Source organism: Phragmites australis, chromosome 15, assembly GCF_958298935.1.
Source record: "Phragmites australis chromosome 15, lpPhrAust1.1, whole genome shotgun sequence".
NCBI classification, from domain to species: domain Eukaryota; kingdom Viridiplantae; phylum Streptophyta; class Magnoliopsida; order Poales; family Poaceae; genus Phragmites; species Phragmites australis.
Window position 1 is genome coordinate 13,236,504 of NC_084935.1, and position 21,757 is coordinate 13,258,260.

Below are 21,757 nucleotides of genomic sequence, written 5' to 3' on the forward strand. Positions count from 1 at the left end.
AGGTGCTTGGGGCCGCAGCCTCTGGTTCCCGAGCACCTGTGAGGAACCGTCCAAATAATATTCTAATTAATCACCAGGAGGATCATTATTCATAATCACAACCTCGATGATTAACCAAAATATCATCCCGGTAGTCCCGGCACGTGTTTTGTGCCCAAGATCGGAACACATGCCTTTCCAACATGTACATCACAACAAAGCTTAAGAAAGAGCGAGTAATTAACATTATATTACAAGTTCTTAAGCATGCAATAAGTTATCATAATTTACAGCAAAAGAGAATTAGGAGGAGACTAAAATCTGCTCAACTCCTAACCAGCAAAAGAACTAAGCAGCGGAAGACTAAAAGCTATACAACAAAAGGATATGGAGCCACATGCCCTTAGGCTCCATACCCGAACACCGAGTTCGGAGTAGAATGTGCTACTCCTGCCCGCCACCCTGATCGGCAGGCACAAAGTAGCCAAACACCGCCTCTTCCTCAACAGCAGCACCTGAAACGCAGGCATGAGTACGAAGGGTACTCGCAAGACTTAAACCATATAGAGCACATAAACATAGCTCGACTCCAAGGATTATGCATTGAGCCATTAGCAAGGATAAAGCCATATGGTTATGTTAAACATTAGCGGTAAGCAATCTAAACATCTATGTGTGAGCAACTAACTTAACCAACAACATGATTCTACCCTACATATACCAACTGAACATAAAGGTAACTGTAACCAACATAAACATAAAACTAGAACCAACATGAGTATATATGTAACCAAGAACCAACTCGCCCATCTCCCACATAACCAACCACAACCACAATCGAAACTCTACGACCGGGTGCAAATGAAACAATAGCATGCTCATGACCGAGAGCGCGGCAGTTCGAACTGTTTATACACCCTGCAGGGGGATACTCCTGGACCCACACGACTCGGGGACCATACGGCTTGTGCCACCCGCTAAAGTGCACACAAGGGGGTACCCGTGTCAACCTTTCCCAACCAGCCCCAACCGTGTGGGGCATGCATCGCTCGGCGCGGCGATACTAGAACTACTCCCGGAGCAAACTAGTACCGCTTACAAGCCCGCCCGCTCACACCGTCGATGTCCACGCCCACAAAGCCACAGCTGCGAAGGTATTCGGCTCGCCTTACCATTAGATCGGCATGTGGTGAGTAAGGTAAGTGCTAAAGCCAACTACCCCGACGATCGGCCTTAAACGATGCAAGCGGTCTACGGTGTCCGGTCTTCCTCTACCGGCCTACCCAGGGGAACTCCACATCCGGGCAGGACAAAACACCATCCTAGCACCGCCCACATCTCGTCTCATACTCACCACTCATACAACCATCACCAACCAATCTCCAACATTGTGATCATAACAACAGTAAATAATGCCTATGCTCGCGAACGATGAAACCATTCACCGCTCGACTTCTACCGAAAGACCTATGCATTGCTAAGCATTTCGATTAATTTGTAATCTAGACAACAACATATTCAAGGCAACAAGGGTATGGATAAACAACATATCAAGGTAGAGGATATGCAATTCAACATAGGATCTACCCATTTATACCCGACAATAACTCACTAAACATGCAAACATACACAAGCATAATTTATCAATTTTAGACTTCATTCAATTCGATTAAATGGGTGCAATATGCAAACATAATAGGTTGCTTGCCTTGATGCACTGGTTCACAAAGGTGCGGCGCCTCGGGATCGACCTCGGTCTCCGGGATCGATGGATCAGCGCGTTCTAAGAAACATAACGCGTGCAATGATAAGCATAAATGAAATGCAACAATCTAAGCCACAAGGTGCAAATGATGAAATATCATGAAAATGTACTTTAAAATGTAGGAAAATATTTTTCCTAACTAGAACAAGTCATAAGAAGACTAGCAAAATTGGTTTCATCCATTTTGGATCTGTAAAGAATTAATGGTGAATTAATGAAGCTTAAGCCTAATTAATTAGCCTCAAAATTTTAATTCGATATTAAATTGCTGGGGATATTTTTAATAGATAGAGTAGTTTATTATGAAACCAACAAAATTGGTTTCATGATTTTTGGAGTTCGTATGAATTAATTATGAATTTTACAAGTTTCAGCAGAGACTGATGAACAGTGCACCCGGATACTCCGGTGAAGGCCGGATACTCCGGGGTACCGGAGACTCCGGGAGACTCTCCGGCAGCACCCTCTCTGTTATTTTCGGCTGGAGCTCACCGGAGACTCCGGGGAAGGCCGGATACTCCGGGGAAGCTCCAGAACTGGGCTGTTTTGAGGGGAAAAATGCCCGGAACGAATTGCAATCTTCTCCAAACCAAAAGGGAACATGTTTGAGCTAGTTCAAGGGTTCTAGAACTCATTTAACAACTTAGAAACTCCATTCCTAACTCAAATTCATCCAATTCCTCAATTTAGGGTTAAACTCACAAAAACTCATGAATTTCACTCTTTTGCAAAATCGACCAATCGAATCACGAATTCCTGCTATGGGGAGCCTAAGAGACTTACCCACAACACTTGTGAAGGTTAGTGGCCGCCGGGTGATGAAGAAAACGGTGGGAAATCGAAGAATTCCGGCGTTCTTCACTTTTCAACCCTATCACCAAAAGACATCCAAATCGGCTCAAATCCTTCGGGAATGAGCAAACAAATTGGAGGAATGGAATGCTTGTGAGCTTGTGATCGCAATGGTACCACATGCATACCTTGATTCGGCTCCTAGAGCACGGATTTGAGGGAGAAAGGGAGAGGGGCTTGAGAGAGTGAGAGAGGGAGGTGGCTCCCTTGCTTGCACGGGAGAGGCACGGGAGTGAGGTGGGGCTGCTGTGGAGTTGGCAGCCGAGTGAGGGAGAGAGAGTGAGGTGTGGGGCCGGCCAGCTGGTGGGTCCCACATGGTAAGGAAAGAGTCCGCTTTGACTGCGAAATTCATTCTTTTCGCTCCCGAATTCGATTCTCTCATCCGATTGACAAGAAACGAATTGCGCTAGAGTTATAAAACAAAATTACACAAAATTAAACATAATGCTTAAGAAGCATAATTATGCTTAATTATGTGATTATGGAATTTGGGACGTGACAAACCTCCCCCCCTTAAAAGGAATCTCGCCCCGAGATTCGGTACGAGTCGGGGAAGAGCACGATGAGTCTAGGAACCACGCTGTGAGAGGTAGGATCCAATGAACATTTCCATTTAACACGGTGATGAACACATACATGCGAAATGTTCCAACTGTGCAAAATTTACAACGACTTTTCCAAGCCTGCAAAGAGCTCGGGATACTCGGAGCGGATCTTATCCTCACGCTCCCAAGTTGCCTCGTCTTCCGAGTGGTTGCTCCATTGGACTTTGATGAATTTGATGGAACTTCGCCGTGTCTGGCGTTCGGCTTCGTCCAAGATACGGAGTGGCCGCTCACAATATGTCAAGTCCGGTTGCAACTCTTGGGGTGCAACATCGACAACTTCCGTTGGGACTCGGAGACATTTCTTCAATTGTGACACATGGAACACATTGTGCACGGCGGAGAGAGACGGAGGTAAGTCCAGTTGATATGCCACCTCTCCACGACGAGCAACAATCTGGAATGGTCCCACGTATCGAGGCGCTAACTTGCCTCGAACTTGGAATCGGCGAACACCCTTGAGCGGTGAAACCTTGAGGTATACATAATCTCCAATTGCGAACTCGAGGTCTCGGCGACGACGATCCGCATAGCTCTTTTGCCGGGATTGAGCCGTGAGAAGACTCTTGCGGATATTTAGAACATGATCTTCCGCCTCCTTGACCAAATCCGGACCTAGATAAGCACGTTCGCCGGATTCGGACCAATTTAGCGGCGTTCGACATCTCCGGCCATAAAGAGCCTCAAACGGCGCCATCTCAATACTAGCTTGGAAGCTGTTATTGTAGGAGAATTCTGCGAATGGCAGGCATATGTCCCACTTCTTCCCATAAGTGAGAACACACGCTCGGAGCATGTCTTCTAGAATTTGGTTCACCCTCTCGGTTTGACCGTCTGTCTGAGGATGATATGCCGTGCTGTGAAAAAGCTCGGTTTCCATAGCCTCTTGGAAGCTCCTCCAGAAATGAGAAGTGAATTGCGTGCCTCGATCGGAGACAATCTTCTTCGGAATACCATGAAGGCAAACTATCCTGGTGAGGTACAACTCCGCATATTGCTTGGCCGAAAATGTGGTCTTGACGGGCAAGAAATGAGCGGACTTCGTAAATCGGTCCACAATCACCCATATAGAGTCGTACCCATTCGAGGTCTTCGGCAAGCCGGTAATGAAATCCATTCCAATTTCCTCCCACTTCCAGGAAGGAATGGGCAAAGGCTGAAGTGTACCGGCTGGCCTGAGATGCTCGGCCTTCACTCTTCGGCAGACATCACACTCAGCTACATATCGAGCGATCTCTCGCTTCATGCGAGTCCACCAAAATCTCGGCTTGAGGTCTTGATACATTTTTGTGCTTCCCGGATGAATAGAGAGCAATGAATCATGAGCCTCATCAAGAATCTTCTTTCTCAAAGCCTCAACCTTCGGAACCACGAGACGGTTCCCAAACCATAGAATGCCCTGCTCATCTCCAGAAAAGCATAAGGCTTGACCGATCTTCATCTTCTCTCGGATTCGAGCCATGCCTTTGTCATCCTTCTGAGCTGCCTTGATCTCATCCAGAAGAGTGGATTTGATCTCCAGGTTGGCAATGAATCCATCCGTGACCATCTCGAGCCCAAGCCGTCGGAACTCATCACAAAGTGTGGAATTTCCGGGCTCGACCCTAAGACAATGGCAATGAGCTTTCCGGCTCAAGGCATCGGCGACCACATTCGCCTTGCCGGGGTGATAATGAACTTCCAGCTCGTAGTCCTTAATCAGCTCGAGCCATCTTCGCTGCCTCATATTCAAATCTGCTTGAGTGAAGATGTACTTCAAACTCTTGTGATCCGTATAGATACGGCACAAGTTTCCCAACAAGTAATGACGCCAAATCTTCAGAGCGTGCACGACAGCAGCAAGCTCTAAGTCATGTGTCGGATAATTCTCCTCGTGGCGCTTCAACTGTCGTGAGGCATAAGCGACAACCCTACCTTCTTGCATAAGGACACATCCGAGGCCCATGCGAGAAGCATCGCAATAAACATCGAAACTCTTGCTCATATCGGGCTGAGCGAGAACTGGAGCGGTCGTGAGCAACTTCTTCAAAGTCTGAAAGGCGGACTCACACTCACTTGACCACTCGAACTGGTTGCCCTGCTTCAACAACTCAGTCATTGGCTTGGCAATCTTGGAGAAGTTCTCGATGAACCGGCGGTAATAGCCCGCAAGTCCGAGAAAACTCCGGATGTCAGTGACATTCTTGGGCTGCACCCAATTGAGCACATCCTGCACCTTGCTCGGGTCGACTGCAACACCGTTTTCTGATAGAACATGACCCAGAAAAGCTACCTTCCTAAGCCAAAACTCACATTTGCTGAACTTGGCATAAAGTTGATGATCTCTGAGTCGGCCAAGGACAATACGGAGGTGCTCAACATGTTCTGCATCAGTCTTAGAGTATATAAGAATGTCGTCGATGAAAACCACGACAAACTTATCCAATTCCTCCATGAACACCGTGTTCATCAAGTACATGAAAAATGCCGGTGCATTCGTCAATCCGAAGGACATGACGGTGAATTCATATAAGCCATAGCGAGTCGAGAAAGCCGTCTTCGGAATATCCTCCGGTCGGACTTTGATTTGATGATAGCCCAGTCTTAAGTCAATCTTTGAGAAAACCCGGGCTCCAGTCAATTGATCAAACAGAATATCAATCCTAGGGAGAGGATATTTGTTCTTGATAGTGACCTCATTCAACGGACGGTAATCAACACACATCCGTAGGGTACCATCCTTCTTCTTCACAAAGAGTGCCGAGCATCCCCAAGGCGAGGAGCTCGGACGAATGAACCCCTTCTCCAGCAACTCCTTCAATTGTTTCTTCAGTTCCACTAATTCATTAGGTGGCATCCGATACGACCTCTTTGAGATTGGAGCTGCACCGGGCACGAGATCAATAGAAAACTCGACTGCTCGGTCGGGCGGCATTCCTGGCAACTCATCCGGAAAGACATCCGGGAATTCCCATACCACAGGAATACTCATCATGTCTACGGTGGGGATAGCCTTCAAGGCAAAAAGACAAGATTTGTCACCCTCAAGCTTCAATTGAATACGAGTGTTGGACGGACCATTTAGAGTAACTGTCCGCTGAGCACAACCTAAGACTGCCTCATTCTTGGTGAGCCAGTTCATCCCCAATATAATATCTATTCCCTTCGAGTTCATCACTAGCAAATTTGCCCCAAAAGATATCTCATTGATGATTATCGAGGCGTTGGACACGCATTGCTTAATAAGGACCTTGGCTCCAGGTGCATCTATAAGATAGGGCGTAGGGGTGGTGCTGACTGTCAACCCATGACGCTGAGTATAACTTGCCGCTATGAAGCAGTGAGAAGCTCCAGAATCGAAAAGAACAACTGCTGGAGCTATGACAGAATGTGAATGCACAATCAACGTACCCATCAGGACGGTGTCACTCTCGTGAACGTCTTCAGCGGTGGTGTGGCGTGCTCGGCCACGCTTGGGGACGTGGGTCGCCTGAGAGGACTGTGGTCCAGATTGAGCCGGTGGTGGCCTTGGAGCGGTCACCACGGCTCCCGACCTCGGGTAGGGGCAATCCCGCGCGTAGTGGCCGACACGGCCGCAGTTGTAGCATGGGCCGCCAGGGCCACCAGTCACGCTCACTTGCGAAGCGGTCGGTCGTGGAGGCTGTCCCTGTGGAGCTGAGAACGACGGGCGTTGCACGAGCCACATCGGACGAGGAGCACTTGATGCCGGCACGCGAGATGGTGGAGGTAGACTCTCCGTGCGGGCGCGCTGCAAGCTCCCGCCCACAGAAGGCGAGGGACCCCTCTTGCGCTTCTTCTCCTCCTGGTGGTTCTTGAGCTTGAACTCCACCGTGAGCGAGGTGCTCACAAGTTTGTTGAAATCGGCGAACTCGTGCGCCGACAACCGGTCTTGCATCTTTGAATTGAGACCGTTAATGAAGCGGTATTGTTTCCGCTCGTCAGTGCTCACTTCATCTTGAGCATATTGTGCAAGGTGGTTGAACACCTGCACATATTCCATCACCGATCGGCCTCCCTGCTTGAGGTCCATGAATTCCCGTCGCTTGATCTCCATAAGACCCTTGGGAATGTGGAAATCCCGGAATGCCTGGCGGAACTCCGCCCAAGACACCTGGTGGTTGGCAGGGTGCATGGCCAAGTAGTTGGACCACCATGCGCCCGCCGGGCCCTGAAGTTGGTGGGCGGCGAAGAGCGTCTTCTCGTGATCCTCGCATCTGAGGAGAGCAAGTTTCTGCTCGATAGTCCGGAGCCAGTGGTCGGCATCCAGAGGATCCTCAACCCGCGAGAAAACCGGCGGCTGAGTCCTCAGGAAATCCGAGAAATCATCTCGGCGCCCGGCTCCACCCCCTCCATGAGGAGTCGTGTTGCGCACGAGAGCCTCCAGAAGCGCCTGATTAGTCTGGCGGTTCTGCTCAATCTGCATGAGCACTTCCGCCATTGTTGGCGGCGGGGGAGGGTTATTCTCATTCGAGCCCTCGGGATCATCCGACTCACGACGAGTTCTCACCATACTGTACCGACAAAACAAAAAAGGGAAACGTCAAATTCCAACATAACCTAAAAGCATTCGCCGGATATCATTTACTAGCCCCCCCATAATACATGTATATAGATCATGCATGCATGAATGCAGTATGAGAATGACGCTATGCTCGATCCTAGATACCGTTTCTTTCCCGTGCACTTCTCTCCACAACAAACATCGAAACTCACAAGCAGTTATACTTAGGGGCATAATATAGCAGATTCATACATATTGACAGGAAAATGTATAAGTAAACTTTAGTTGGTTGCTTAGTGGGTTTGACACACTTACTAAACAACGTTCTAATTGTGTTTAGGCTACTTAATTAAACCAAGCTCTGATACCACGCTGTGAGGAACCGTCCAAATAATATTCTAATTAATCACCAGGAGGATCATTATTCATAATCACAACCTCGATGATTAACCAAAATATCATCCCGGTAGTCCCGGCACGTGTTTTGTGCCCAAGATCGGAACACATGCCTTTCCAACATGTACATCACAACAAAGCTTAAGAAAGAGCGAGTAATTAACATTATATTACAAGTTCTTAAGCATGCAATAAGTTATCATAATTTACAGCAAAAGAGAATTAGGAGGAGACTAAAATCTGCTCAACTCCTAACCAGCAAAAGAACTAAGCAGTGGAAGACTAAAAGCTATACAACAAAAGGATATGGAGCCACATGCCCTTAGGCTCCATACCCGAACACCGAGTTCGGAGTAGAATGTGCTACTCCTGCCCGCCACCCTGATCGGCAGGCACAAAGTAGCCAAACACCGCCTCTTCCTCAACAGCAGCACCTGAAACGCAGGCATGAGTACGAAGGGTACTCGCAAGACTTAAACCATATAGAGCACATAAACATAGCTCGACTCCAAGGATTATGCATTGAGCCATTAGCAAGGATAAAGCCATATGGTTATGTTAAACATTAGCGGTAAGCAATCTAAACATCTATGTGTGAGCAACTAACTTAACCAACAACATGATTCTACCCTACATATACCAACTGAACATAAAGGTAACTGTAACCAACATAAACATAAAACTAGAACCAACATGAGTATATATGTAACCAAGAACCAACTCGCCCATCTCCCACATAACCAACCACAACCACAATCGAAACTCTACGACCGGGTGCAAATGAAACAATAGCATGCTCATGACCGAGAGCGCGGCAGTTCGAACTGTTTATACACCCTGCAGGGGGATACTCCTGGACCCACACGACTCGGGGACCATACGGCTTGTGCCACCCGCTAAAGTGCACACAAGGGGGTACCCGTGTCAACCTTTCCCAACCAGCCCCAACCGTGTGGGGCATGCATCGCTCGGCGCGGCGATACTAGAACTACTCCCGGAGCAAACTAGTACCGCTTACAAGCCCGCCCGCTCACACCGTCGATGTCCACGCCCACAAAGCCACAGCTGCGAAGGTATTCGGCTCGCCTTACCATTAGATCGGCATGTGGTGAGTAAGGTAAGTGCTAAAGCCAACTACCCCGACGATCGGCCTTAAACGATGCAAGCGGTCTACGGTGTCCGGTCTTCCTCTACCGGCCTACCCAGGGGAACTCCACATCCGGGCAGGACAAAACACCATCCTAGCACCGCCCACATCTCGTCTCATACTCACCACTCATACAACCATCACCAACCAATCTCCAACATTGTGATCATAACAACAGTAAATAATGCCTATGCTCGCGAACGATGAAACCATTCACCGCTCGACTTCTACCGAAAGACCTATGCATTGCTAAGCATTTCGATTAATTTGTAATCTAGACAACAACATATTCAAGGCAACAAGGGTATGGATAAACAACATATCAAGGTAGAGGATATGCAATTCAACATAGGATCTACCCATTTATACCCGACAATAACTCACTAAACATGCAAACATACACAAGCATAATTTATCAATTTTAGACTTCATTCAATTCGATTAAATGGGTGCAATATGCAAACATAATAGGTTGCTTGCCTTGATGCACTGGTTCACAAAGGTGCGGCGCCTCGGGATCGACCTCGGTCTCCGGGATCGATGGATCAGCGCGTTCTAAGAAACATAACGCGTGCAATGATAAGCATAAATGAAATGCAACAATCTAAGCCACAAGGTGCAAATGATGAAATATCATGAAAATGTACTTTAAAATGTAGGAAAATATTTTTCCTAACTAGAACAAGTCATAAGAAGACTAGCAAAATTGGTTTCATCCATTTTGGATCTGTAAAGAATTAATGGTGAATTAATGAAGCTTAAGCCTAATTAATTAGCCTCAAAATTTTAATTCGATATTAAATTGCTGGGGATATTTTTAATAGATAGAGTAGTTTATTATGAAACCAACAAAATTGGTTTCATGATTTTTGGAGTTCGTATGAATTAATTATGAATTTTACAAGTTTCAGCAGAGACTGATGAACAGTGCACCCGGATACTCCGGTGAAGGCCGGATACTCCGGGGTACCGGAGACTCCGGGAGACTCTCCGGCAGCACCCTCTCTGTTATTTTCGGCTGGAGCTCACCGGAGACTCCGGGGAAGGCCGGATACTCCGGGGAAGCTCCAGAACTGGGCTGTTTTGAGGGGAAAAATGCCCGGAACGAATTGCAATCTTCTCCAAACCAAAAGGGAACATGTTTGAGCTAGTTCAAGGGTTCTAGAACTCATTTAACAACTTAGAAACTCCATTCCTAACTCAAATTCATCCAATTCCTCAATTTAGGGTTAAACTCACAAAAACTCATGAATTTCACTCTTTTGCAAAATCGACCAATCGAATCACGAATTCCTGCTATGGGGAGCCTAAGAGACTTACCCACAACACTTGTGAAGGTTAGTGGCCGCCGGGTGATGAAGAAAACGGTGGGAAATCGAAGAATTCCGGCGTTCTTCACTTTTCAACCCTATCACCAAAAGACATCCAAATCGGCTCAAATCCTTCGGGAATGAGCAAACAAATTGGAGGAATGGAATGCTTGTGAGCTTGTGATCGCAATGGTACCACATGCATACCTTGATTCGGCTCCTAGAGCACGGATTTGAGGGAGAAAGGGAGAGGGGCTTGAGAGAGTGAGAGAGGGAGGTGGCTCCCTTGCTTGCACGGGAGAGGCACGGGAGTGAGGTGGGGCTGCTGTGGAGTTGGCAGCCGAGTGAGGGAGAGAGAGTGAGGTGTGGGGCCGGCCAGCTGGTGGGTCCCACATGGTAAGGAAAGAGTCCGCTTTGACTGCGAAATTCATTCTTTTCGCTCCCGAATTCGATTCTCTCATCCGATTGACAAGAAACGAATTGCGCTAGAGTTATAAAACAAAATTACACAAAATTAAACATAATGCTTAAGAAGCATAATTATGCTTAATTATGTGATTATGGAATTTGGGACGTGACAGGAGTCTTCGGAGGACGGCGACCAGTCAACTGCCAAACCATCTGTCGGGTCGCATGCTTAGGAGAGTACCTGAAGCTAGTTTAATAAGTCGTCTAGACCGTTTGTGTTGTCTAGTCCTGGTGTCATCGTGTCTGTTTTGTGATCATGTTATGAGTTGGATCTTTTTGTGATTGTCGATGTAAGGTGGATGCTCTTTCTCCACATTGCATCAGTTATCTTATAATAATAGTTGGAGTCTTTTTGCTCTTGTTCTTCCTGTCTCAGCCTTATCTTGTAGTCTTGGCTTTCTCCTCCGTTCCCCGCTCATACCTTGGCAACCAGTAGATGGTGAACACCAGGAGAAACCCCCGCGCCGACAACAACGAAGTCAACAACAACCAGCAACTACCTCCTCCTCCTCCACCACCTCAATTCAACATGGAGCAAATGATGGCCATGCAAACGCAAATCCTTCAAGGACTAGCTCAAACTATGGCAAATATGCAGCAGGCCCCCGTGCGCATGCAAGCCCCTCCTCCTCCGCCGCAGAATAAGTTGGGAGAGTTTATGAGAACCAAGCCCCCAGTATTCTCACAGGCTATGGAACCAAAGGATGCTGATGACTGGTTGAACGCCACGGAGAAGAAGCTCCGAATAGCTCAGTGCAACGACAGGGAAAAGGTCTTGTTTGCTTCACACCAACTTTCCGGGCCCGCGGTAGATTGGTGGGACGCATACGTCAATGCCCATGAAGACGCACAAACCATCACATGGGCGGAGTTTCAGACCAGTTTCCGCACTCACCATATACCAGCTGGGGCAATGAAACTCAAAAAGAAGGAATTTCATGAGCTTAAGCAGGGAGCTATGTCTGTAAGTGAGTATGTGGCAAAGTTCACACAACTATCAAGGTATGCCCCCGAGGATGTCGATACAGATGAGAAAAAGCAGGAACACTTCCTAGAGGGCCTGAATGATGGTATCCAATATGCATTGCTTCCCCAAGATTTCGCAAGCTTCCAGGCTATGGTAAATAAAGCCCTGGTGGTGGAACACAAACGCCGCCAGATGGAGCATAAGAGAAAGATGTCTTCTCAAGGCCAAGGCTCAGGCAGTCACTCCCGACCCCGCTATAACCCACCTCAACAAGGACCCATGTTCCGCCAACAGAACCAGCACCAGAACCAGAACAAGCTACAGATGCAAGCTCAGTGCTCAAAATTCCCAGCCCCTCGTCAGACCCAACCCCCGACGCCTCAACAGAAGTTTGGTGATCAGGCACCTTCCACCAGAAAGGCATGTTTCGTCTGTGGTGAAGTAGGGCACTATGCCAATAAATGCCCAAGGAAGAAACCCAGCAACTCTCCCGTGCAGTATGGCAATGGGAATGCTCCAAAGCAGGGACAACATCAAGCTCCGGGCCGCAATGGGAACCCAGCACCAGCTCCAACCAACCGGGCTCAACAGAATTACGCGCGTGGGCGAATCAACCATGTCACTACTGAAGAAGTCCAAGGGACGCAAGATGTGGTGCTTGGTATGTTCCTTGTCAACTCAAACCCAGCATCAGTTTTATTTGATTCAGGAGCATCACATTCATTCATCACTGCAAGATATGTTGCAAAGTATAATCTGCCAATTGTAAATATGAAACAGCAAATGATTATTAGCTCTCCTGGAGGAGAGATGAGGGCAAAGTATATATGCTCAAAGCTAAGCCTTTATATAAGGGGGGTAGATTTCTTAGCCAACCTTATAGTTCTGGAATCCAATGGGATTGATGTCATACTGGGAATGGACTGGCTGGCGAAATATAAGGGAATCATAGACTGCGCCAGAAGAGCAGTTCAACTGACTAAACAAGAAGGCACGCAGGTCGAGTTTGTAGCAGCTATACCCTCGACAGAGGGAGGCTCACTAAATCAAATGAAGGGTATTCCTATCGAAGAGATCAATGTGGTGAACGAATTCCCGGACGTATTTCCCGATGATCTTCCAGGTATGCCGCCAGATCGTGAAATAGAATTTGTGATTGAATTAGTGCCAGGAACTGCACCTATATATAAGAGACCATATAGAATGGATGCCAATCAGTTGGCAGAGCTCAAGGAGCAAATCCAAGAGATGTTAGACAAAGGGTTTATCCGCCCTAGTTCTTCACCCTGGGGAGCTCCAGTCATCTTTGTACCCAAGAAAGATGGAACGCAAAGGATGTGTATTGACTATCGGGCTCTCAATGAAGTAACTATCAAGAACAAATACCCACTGCCTCACATTGATGGTCTGTTTGATCAGTTGAAAGGGGTGTGTATTTTCTCCAAGATTGATCTTCGGTCCGGATACCACCAGTTGAAAATTCGCGCTTCGGATATTCCAAAGACCGTGTTCGTCACCCGATATGGCCTTTATGAGTTTACGGTAATTTCTTTTGGCTTGACAAATGCGCCAGCATACTTCATGTACCTAATGAATAAAGTCTTCATGGAGTTTCTGGACAAGTTTGTTGTAATGTTTATTGATGATATCCTGGTCTTCTCCAAGGACAAGGAAGAACACAAGGAACACTTAAGGATGGTATTACAGAAACTCAGGGAGAACCAACTTTATGCCAAATTGAGTAAGTGTGAGTTCTGGTTGACGGAAGTACCCTTCCTTGGTCATATTATTTCATCGGGAGGTTTGTCCGTAGATCCGTCCAAAGTAAGGGATGTACTAAACTGGAAAACCACGCAGAATGTTTCGGAGATCCGCAGTTTCTTGGGTTTAGCAGGGTATTACCGCCGATTTATAGAAGGTTTTTCCAAGATAGCGAAACCAATGACAGAACTACTAGGAAAAGGAGCAGAATTCAAATGGACAGCCGCTCGAGAAGACAGTTTCAACGAATTGAAGAAAAAGTTGACCACCGCGCCAGTTCTTATCATGCCAGACACCCAGACGTCGTTCTCGGTGTATTGCGATGCATCTCGACAAGGGTTGGGATGTGTGCTTATGCAGGAAGGTCATGTGGTAGCATATGCATCTAGGCAGTTAAGAAAACATGAGGAAAATTATCCGACCCACGATTTGGAATTAGCTGCAGTAGTTCACGCCCTGAAGATTTGGAGGCACTACCTCATTGGCAACCGATGTGAAATATATACGGATCATAAAAGCCTAAAATATATTTTCACCCAACTGGATCTTAATTTGCGGCAACGTAGATGGTTGGAACTAATCAAGGATTATGATGTGGGAATACATTATCACCCTGGGAAAGCAAACGTTGTGGCAGATGCCCTGAGTAGGAAGGGATATAGCAATATGACTATGTTGCGAGGAAGTCAACCGGAATTATGCAAGAAATTTGAGAGATTAAATTTAGGTTTTATGGCCGACATGGATGCAACAGTAATAGAAATGAAGTCACAATTGGAACAAAACATCCGAAAAGGACAATGGGAAGATGAGAAAATAAAGGAGATCAAAGAACTCATAAAAACAGATAAGGCACCCGGTTTCTCGGAAGATAATCAAGGAACAGTGTGGTTTGGGAAAAGGATTTGTGTACCCAACCAGAAAGTTTTGAAGGATTTAATTTTGCGAGAAGCACACGATTCTGCACATTCCATTCACCCCAGGAGCACTAAGATGTATCAGGATCTGAAAGAGTATTATTGGTGGTATGGTATGAAGAGAGATGTTGCAGAATATGTGGCTTTGTGCGACACCTGTCAGAGAGTAAAGGCAGAACATCAAAGGCCAGCAGGATTATTGCAACCCTTGAAAGTTCCAGAGTGGAAGTGGGAAGAAATTGGTATGGATTTCATCGTCGGGTTACCCCGCACTCAAGCAGGCTACGATTCTATCTGGGTAGTGGTGGATCGCTTAACGAAGGTTGCGCATTTTATCCCAGTGAAGACAACATATTCAAGTGCGAAACTTGCCGAGTTGTATATGTCAAGAATTGTGTGTCTACATGGGGTACCCAAATAGATTGTGTCGGACAGAGGTACCCAATTTACCTCTTGCTTCCGGCAGAAACTACACAAATCCTTGGACATTAAACTGAACTTCAATTCTGCATATCACCCCCAAACCGATGGACAGACAGAGAGGACCAACCAAGTGCTGGAAGATATGTTAAGAGCCTGCACCTTGAAGTACAAGCAGAGTTGGGATAAAAGCTTACCATATGCAGAGTTTTCTTACAATAACAGCTACCAAGCCAGCCACAAAATGTCTCCATATGAAGCTTTGTATGGTAGAAAGTGCAGAACTCCGCTGTATTGGAACGAAACTGGAGAAAACCAGGTGTTTGGACCAGAAATTCTTAGAAGAGCAGAAGAACAGGTTCAGGCCATACGGGAAAACTTGAAGGCCGCACAGTCCCGACAAAAGATCTATGCGGATAATCGACGGAGAGGATTGACCTTTGAAGTGGGGGATATGGTGTATTTGAAAGTCTCACCTATTAGAGGTCTCCGCAGGTTCAAGGTTAAAGGAAAATTGGCACCCAGGTACATTGGACCATTCAGGATAATCGCTAGACGTGGAGAAGTAGCCTATCAGCTGGAACTGCCATCTACACTGGCTGACGTGCATGATGTATTTCATGTATCTCAATTAAAGAAATGTTTAAGAATGCCAGAAGAACAGTTGCCCCTGGAAGAAGTGGACCCAAAAGAAGATCTGACCTATGCAGAATATCCTATCAGAATTCTGGACACTGCAGAGCGAACAACGAGAAGAAAGGCTATTAGAATGTGCAAAGTTCAATGGAGTCATCACTCGGAAGATGAGGCAACCTGGGAGCGAGAAGATGATCTGAAGGCAGAATTCCCGCAGTTATTTGGAGATCAACCTGAATCTCGGGGGCGAGATTCATCCTGAGGGGGGTAGGTTTGTAACACCCAAAATTCAATTTTTTGCAATAATTTAAAACTTTCTTAGAATTAACTCAGGTGTTGCAACTTAGCTCAATAGGAAATTAATTTCTAAAATTAACTTGGCCTAGGATAATTGTTTGAATGCATTCATGCCGTTGTAGATGCAATAAGGTTTCATTGGGTGGACAAAGTTTGCAAATTTCCCTAGGTTTCGTCGCTTTAAAACTTCGTTGGAAAATATGCTGAAATTCAATTGGAAAAGGTTTTGAAATTAAGAAAATGCGCACGGGCCGATTCTTTCTCCCTCGGCCCTTTTTCCCTCCCCTTCTCCTTCTCTCGTGGGCCGTCTTCTCTTCCCCCGCGCCGGCCCATCGGCCGAGCTGGCCTGCAGCCGCCCCCCCAGCCGGCCTCTTCCGCCGACCCCCTCTGTCGGGTGGACCCCCGGCCTGAGCCGCCCGCGCCGAGCCGGCTCCCCGCCAAGCCGATCCCCCTCCCCCGCCTTGTCTGACCGCCAGGTGGGCCCGTTTAGCCGAGTTGAGCCGCCGGCTCCCCTTCTCCCACCTCCGTTCGCCCGCCTCTCCGTTTAAACGCCGCCGTCGCCGGTTTCGGTTGGAGCCTCCCCCGTTCGTCTCCCCGCCTGAGCGCCGAACCGCCGCGTGCGCACGCCCCTTCCCCTCCTTTTCCCTTCTTCAATTTGGTGAAACGGCTGCCTGTTGCCGTTTTCGGTCGCATGGAACTAGCACCGGCATTGAAGTCCGGCCGGGCGTGCGTCCCTCTCCCTTCCTTCCCCTCTATAAAATCCGATGCCATTGAGTTCGTCGTTCTTTTGTGCACCCCGTCCAACCATCTCCACCCTTTCTTCTCCCTCGGTTTGCCGTCACCATTGTCTCCGGTGAGTCCAACGCCGCCGCTGCCATTCTTGTGTGCCGTGCCATCTCCAACCTCCCTAACCACCTTGCCAGCTTCGCAGGTGACCCAGGAGGAGTTCCCGCGCCTCCTCATCGCCGATTGGGTGCCGGAGCCCCTTCCCCGTCGCGCCCCGGTCGCCTTCGCCGCTTGCGCTCGTCGGCCGGCTACCTCGTTGCCGCCCCGACCTCACCGAAGCCCGGGGTAAGTTCGCCGGCGTCCTCTCTCTCCCTTCCGCCGCTCGTCGGAGCAACCCGGCCGCCCGAGCCCGTTTCGGCCAACTCCGGTCGCGCTCCAACCACCCCGCCGCCGTCGGCCGCCGCTCGCGCCATCGGACCGAGCCCGGATCATTCTCGACCGTCCGATCTCCTTTCTATGGCCAGGATTAAAACCTCTTCATTATTTGAACTTCGGTCCACCGTGAACTCATGGACCGGCCAACCGGTCCTGGTCCATGAGCTCATGAACCTATTCCATTTCCTTTCTAATAGAAGAATAAACCAATATTGTTTTTGACGTCATAAATCCAATTTCCAGTATAAAAACAATTCGGATTTTCTCTGATAATAAGGAAATTTTGCAGAAACACCCCCAGAACTTCAAATAATCATAACTTTTTGTTCGTAGCTCCGATTTAGGCGATTTTCACGCTCTAGCGATCGTAGCGTCGTGTAGAATCTGTTTATAGGGTTTTCATCTAGTTTTAGGAATGTTTGATGTACTGTCCTTATGTTAGATTGTGTGTTCGTGTAGACGGTTCAGCCCAGGAGTTCGGCAACTTTCAAGAGGAAGATTTTGATGCTCCTGTGCAACACTTCGACGAAGGCAAGTGTCTTGACCATGTTGCAAACCCAGTTTTACATCAAGTTAGTCTTTCTCAAAATATGCATGATGCTTTACAAAAATGGGTAGTATAGCAAATACTAGTGTTGGATATAGATGCTTTATCCATACAAGGTCATCATGTTTATGCTTAGCCATGCTTTAGATGAACATGTAGCGTGTAGGATGATGAATCTGGAGTTATGAACTAAAAAAAATTGATATAGGAAGAATATCATGGAAAATTAATGTTGTTAAGGGAGTTAACAACAGAGATAATTGGAGTTCTGGGCAAGAACGGGCTACTTTTCCTGACATGGTTGGTTGTTTGGTTGTTGGGTAGTATACCCTTATGGGGTTATTGGAGGTCTTGCCCAGACCATTTTATGGACCGGTTCGTGGAGCGAACACCCAGGGCAAACAAGGCAACCACGAGACCAATATGGTACGGCTTGGCCTAGTAACTAGATGTTCTCCCAGGGTTGTATGAGCCAATCGGATGTGTAGATAAGGAAGGGTTACTTCCCGATTCTACCCGGCACAAGAGGGGGCCTCTGGGGTGGAGGGTTACTCCACTTATGTACGGCGGTGAAACCTCAGTGGGCAAGTGCATACTGGGAGACTCTCTGGAAAAGCCTCGTAGTGATCTCTTGGCACACACCCCGGAAGTGTGTAAGGTACCATCAAGTGCCGGCAACAGAGAAGATCATGACTCGTGGGTAAAGTGCACAAACTCTGCAGAGTGTCAAACTGAATATTCAGCCGTGCTCACGGTTATGAGCAGCCTGGACCCTCGCATGATTAGTCGAGGTGGGTGTTTTTTTTTTCTTGGTCTGGGAATTGGGTTGAATTCCCGGAGGTTAAAGAAGATCTTTGGGAATTGGGTTGAATTCCCGGAGGTTAAAGAAAATCTTTGGTACATCTTTTCTCGGTTAAAATAAAAATTTGTTTCCGTAGTTCAGGGCTAAAAACCGGCTTTTATGCAAATGAAACCCTAGATTAGGAAAACCTTGTTTCAAGCCACCATATTAGATTCATTTGTTTTCCCCCACTTGTTGAGTATTGGAAATACTCACGCTTGCTGTTTTAGAAGGTGACACCTTTGAAGAATTTCCTGAGGATGACTTCCCCGAGGATGATGCCGAGTTCTAGGCTTGTGGAATCTCTCGGTCGGCTGCCTGTTGGTTTGGAGCTGCGCCGTTCCCTTTTCCGCTGTGGTGTTCTTTTCTTTAGACCCGTGGGCGGTCATTTTGTAATATTTTAGCGTTGTAATAAGTAACACTGTGTCTGTTACACTAATGAAGTCGCTATATGTATGAATAACTGATCCTGGCATACATATAGTTTACATCTGGTTTTGGTCTTTAAACCGGGTGTGACATCTACCCCCCTTATGCTAAGCCTCATCCTAAGACATATATATTTTGCCTTCAATTTCCCCCCAGGCGAGCTAATAAACATATTATTCTTCATCATAACCATAGGCAATCCATGCTTCGCGACATACTGAATGGTGATAAAAGAATGCGAAGCTCCAGAATCAAACAAAACATATGAAGGTCGGGAGTTAACGAGGAACATACCGTACACCACATCTTGAGCATCAATAGCCTCTTCTGTTGTGACATGGTTGACCTTTCCATGCACATAGTTCTGTTGTCCACGATTATTCTGGTTGGGGTTCTGACTTCCATTGCGTGACTGGGCTGGGGTTGGAGTTGTCCTTGGTGTGTTGTTGGTTCGGGCCTGATCTTGCGTCTTCTTAGGGCATTTATTCACATAGTGCCCTTCTTCTCCACAATAGAAACATCCTTTGTTCGGGCCTGGAGTTGCTGGGCTGTTCTTGTTTTGAGGTGTGGCTGGTGGGGTTGATCGGGGCGTCTGGTAGTTGGAGCGCTGAACGAAGTTTTGTGTCTGAGTCCGATACTGAACGTTGGAACAAAACATGGGGCCTTGTGGAGACATCTGTGTAGCTCCACGGGATCGTGTGTTGCTTCCTTGTCCTTGGAATGACATCTTCCTCTTCTTCTCTTCCAGCTGGCGGCGCTTGTGCTCAACCATTAGGGCTTTGTTTACCAATGCTTGGAAATTGGGAAACTCCTGGGGTAGCAAAGCATATTCTATGGCGTCATTCAGGCTTTCCAGGAAATGTTCCTGTTTCTTCTCCTCCGTGTCCACTTCATTTGGTGCGTATCTGGATAACTGAGTAAACTTGGTCAGGTACTCCCTTACGGTCATGGGTCCTTGCTTCAAACTCATGAACTCCTTCTTCTTCAGACGTACATCCCCAGAGGAAAGATAATGGGTGCGGAAACTAGCTTTAAACTCCATCCATGTGATAGCTGCAGGGTTTTCATGTGCTGCGTAGTAGGCTTCCCACAAATCTAGGGCTTGACCAGTGAGTTGATGTGAGGCGTAGAGAACCATCTCCCTATCATTACACTGTGCAACGTGTAGCTTCCTATCTATATCCTTCAGCCAATCATCTGCATCCATTGGTTCTACTGCATGACTGAAAACTGGGGGTTGAGTTTGTTTGAATTCTCCAAGCCTTGATGGTTGATGTGATTGAGGAACATGATTTGGTTGTTGTTGTTGCATATGCACCATTGTTTGAGCTAAAGTTTGCAAGATTTGAGTTTGCATAGCCATCTGCTGCTCCAAGGTTGATGGAGGGGGCGGGGGTGGATTATGGTTGTTGTTGTTCTCCTCTTGAGTGTTAATGCTCCTCCTTGTGTTAACCATCTGGTTAGGGTTGAAGAAAAGAACTGAAGTAGATGAGCAAATCTGGAGAAGTTTAACTAAAGGAACCCATCTGTATTATATTATATAGAAATAAACATGCGTCTGTGGACAAAGTGCCAAAGCATCCCACGGCTTGCATCAGCACTCAAGCAAAAACTCCAACTTGCACACTTAGCACCATAACAAAGCTCACACTAACATTAATATTACCCTTAACGATTACATCGACGCTAGGTTCTAATAAGGAAAAGACTACTATGGAAAGACCACACTACTGGGACTCCTCTCTAGTGCGGGACCCTGAGGGGGAGGAATCAACTGATCCATCCTCAGAGGCAGAGGGGGTGTTGAAGCAGATCCTCTTGCGCGGGGGTGAGTGGATAGACAAGTCTTCTTCATCATCTTCAGATTCCTCTTGATTTGCATCTTGTTCATCCTCAAGGGAAGCGGAGACGAAGGCAAGGTGCTGGCGAACTTCTCCCAACTCCCATAAAGCACAGTTGAGCTCGTCCTCCAAGGCCATGGTAAGGGCAACTTGTTCTCGTAGCTTGGGGTTTTCTCCAAAGGTGCTCTTCACGAACAGCTCGTCACTTCCCCGAGTTCTGCGGGGACAGTAAGCATACGGAGAGTTGTCCATCTTGTTGTTGTATTGATCACGAACACGGGATATGGCTTGACGAGCCGCATCTCGAACTCCAGCGGTGAAGGTTGCTCTCGGGACCATTGCTGAGTGAATGCCCACCACTCTTCGAACTTCCATACCCTCGTCTTGACTTCGCTCGTAGTCATAAATAGTGACTTCAACCTTCCATTCCACATATCCAGGGTATAGTTTCTTCACTCCCCTGTAGACTGGCTTCTGAGTGTGTCCAAGTCCAGAAAGTATCCCCCAAAGAAGGCGCGGAAGATGTCCAGCATGAAGACCATCACTCTCATAAACATCAGAAACGGGATCCATATTCCGGAAGGTGGGGTCATCAATCTCCTCTTCAGTTGGCACACGTGGTAGAATAGGTGGACGTCCTCCGGTTGACTTGCGGGCAGTAAGTAGCTGGCGAACCATCTAAAAAGGAAGAGATGGGATATAAGAGATAGTCTTATGGACAGTAAGAGACAAGTTTGAGATCTATGGAAAGGCTTGAATGGTTTTAGACGACTAGGAATTTCCTTAGGACGACCATGCTAACTAAGCTTGCGAACCTATAGTCAGTATGGCTCTGATACCACCTCTGTCACACCCGGTTTTAACGGCCAAAACCAAGTGCGGCTTATGTGTGCCCAGGAAGTTTAACACACATAAGG